Source organism: Cyprinodon variegatus, unplaced genomic scaffold (assembly GCF_000732505.1).
Source record: "Cyprinodon variegatus isolate N-32 unplaced genomic scaffold, C_variegatus-1.0 Scaffold80, whole genome shotgun sequence".
NCBI lineage: Eukaryota > Metazoa > Chordata > Actinopteri > Cyprinodontiformes > Cyprinodontidae > Cyprinodon > Cyprinodon variegatus.
The window spans coordinates 884,085-887,332 of NW_015150533.1; positions in this window are offsets into that span (position 1 = coordinate 884,085).

The following is a 3,248-nucleotide window of genomic DNA, read 5'->3' on the forward strand; positions in this document are numbered from 1 at the left end:
CAGTGCAGTCTTCTTTTTAATGAAGTTTCAGTTTTTTTAATCCAGATATTTTGAGCAATACAGAATTTGACATGTATATAAAGTCTTAATGTTTCTATGCGTTAGAGAAGCCTAAATCTATTTTCATCTCCCGTGTTTCCTATTCGTACAAGTTTAACATTCCCACCACACATCCCACAACACCTCTGTAACCAAGCCGCATAACCAACCCAGCGCCCCTCCCAGGCTTCCCAGCATCCTGCCGAGCACACCCTTCAAAATAAATCCTCCAAGCCGAAATTACAGTGCGGAACTGTGGGAAACCCTTCCCTCTTTTGTATCACGGTACCCCCCCACCCCATCTGCTGATTCTTAGGCTTTGCTTAATTCTAAGGATGCTGTATTTTAATTTAAATTAGAATGAAGTACAACAAACAGCATACACTAATATTAATCTGCAGCTACAATTAGGTTTAGAAGTTATATACGGTATATATATATATTCAGTTTTTCTGGAAAAGTTTGTGTAGACATTCTAGGAGTTTGAGGCATTAAATATTAACACATAAAGCTACAGGGAAATAAAAATGAATTTTTTTTTGTGAATAAATACACACTTATTTTTTACGAATGAGGAAAACAGTTCAACTTTCTTTGTGAGTGATTTGAAACGGATGCTGATAATTCTTCGTCATTTTTCAAGAAGAAAAAAAACATTTCTAATGAACACCCCTAATTAGCATACTAATTATTTCACTTTGATATTCTTCTTACTGCATCTCCGAGTTATCAAATTGAGGCACTCAGAACGTACTTCTGTGAAGAGGCTACAACTGCTCAGACTTTGTGTAAAGGGAAAAAAAACATTAAGTATATTTCGGCATTGCATTTATATATTTTAATAAATCCTGTGGCAACGGCTAACAACAAACAATGTGACGGTCAAGAGCTCAGACTTGCAGAGCTACTAAAATGAAGTTAATTATACAAAAAATGTAAACAGAAGTTGAAAAATAGCCATCTCAGATTTTAAAGCAGCCCAGTTCATTTTCAGCTTTTATTTTAACCTACGACACCAGCCTCATGGTGTCCATATCAGAGTCTAGCTTTAATGATATACTCCATCAGTTGAGCTTGTTTCCTGCACGAGGCCAGCTTGGTTAACAGTCGGTTGAGGGTAAGTGTGTGTGTGTCCGTCTGTGTGTTGTTGTGTGTGTCTGTGTGTGCAGACTATTAAAGCACTTGAGAATCAGAGAGGAAAGAACTCGCGCTGCTAATGGATGTGTCTATTGATGTTCCCATTTGGCGGCACACTGTAAACGATAGGGCAATGATTGTGTTGAAGATGGAAGGTGGTGGTGGAAGAGTGGAGAGGAGAGCGGTTTTGCTTGGTGATGATAATGACATGGAAGGTTGTTATTCGGCGCCCCATGGAGCCTCTCTCTCTCTTTTTTCTCCTTTGTGTGTATTTGGATGAGAGAGAGTGTGTGTAGAGGTACTCATCCTTTATGTCTCTCAATGATGTTGCCTTCACCAGCCCATAGGCTATCATTAACTTCTGCCTTTTTCTCTCTCAGCCCACACCTTTCATGACATTACTTACTGCTCCTGCTCTTCATCCCATCAGGACTATCTCTTTACCATAAACACCTCATTTTCCATGACCAAACAGTCCATATTATTTAATTTACAATGTATAACATTCATAGCTGGGGTTAAAAAAAAAAAAACCCAACAAAAAGATCTTATTAGGTTATGATTAGCTTGTTTAGAAAACAAAACTATTTCCATAAAAAAACTGAATCTAAACTATAACATATGACTGCTTTGATTTAAACTAGTAAAGCAACAGCTAAAATAACAGCAAAAAACTAAATATATATGTTTCATAATTAATTTATTTTTATGTATCCACTATCATTTAAGCATATTTAAAAAAGAAAACACTAGATTTAGGAGTGGTATTTACTCACGTCTAGCAAACTGATGTTAGCTGGTCAGTCAGTTGACTTTTCTCGCTGTAGTTAGATAAATTAATTACTTATCACAGATGTTGTTCAATGCTAAATAGCTGCAGTTTTGAAACAGCATAACCTTTATAGGATGGCTAGGTAGTATAAATTCCATGACTGTCCAGAAATATTTCTGAACAGCTGAATATGTCTTTCTCGGAAGGTAAAATTACTTCTTTCAGCCAGCTGATTGGTAGTGCACAGCGACAGGGTATGAAAGGCAGCTCCATTACTCTGTGCCTTATTCAGCACCGAATACACTCCAGACCTCAGCACTTTCTTTTCAACTTAATAAAGGTATTTTGATCCACAGGAACGGAAAACTACCAATATTAAAATGTTTAGCCTTGTTCCACTATAACCAACATATGCCTTATTTAGCTATTATATCACTATCCAGTAGCTTTTCTTTTTAAAACCTGTGTGCTTTGAATGTGTGTGTGTGTGTGTGTGTGTGTGTCCTGTCAGTTCCAATCAGTGTGTGATGAATATGAATAGTCAGCCTCCCTGCAGGTTTGGCAGGAGACCACATCCAGCTGGACTCAGACTTCTGCTCGAGTGTCTCGGTGTGCGTTTTGTGAGTGCGGTTGTACAAGTCAGTTTGTATCTGTCAGCACGGTGACAACCTCAGGGGGAAATGACAAACTATGCATGCAAATTGCAGAAATCAATGCATCAACTCAGTTTACTTATCTTTTTATTTTTTTGTCACATACTTTATAGGAAAAATCTGAAACATGTTTGAATCAGTTGCTAAAATGTTCATACATCATATTTCATTTAGTCTCACCTCCTTTCTTTTGTTAGTTTATTTTGATTACTATACTTCCTCACTATTATTTGTAGGAGATTGAAATTATTTTCAAAACATCTCCCTGCAGTAAGAATCCATTTATCGTTTTGTGTGCATGTGTGCTTATAATTGCAGTGCTGCAGATAAAGAATGAGACGCCATTCCAGCTGTGAGGAGAAAAGAGTCATACAGCACAGACGCAATAATCGCTGCACACACAGAGGCGTTTGCGCTCACACTGGGGGGGTGGGGGTTGAGCCTGAGCAGGTGAGCATTAAGCCAGGGTGCTAAACAGATCACGTCACGGTGTGATATCTGCAGACAGAGGAGGCCGGTCTGTACGTGCAGGCTGAGAACGGCGACTCCCAGCACCTAGGAGGAATTTCCTGCTACTCCTGGGAGGAAGGCGTGTTGGAGGTGAAAGACGGGTGCAAACAGAGGCTTTTTCCATTCTTCTCCAAAGC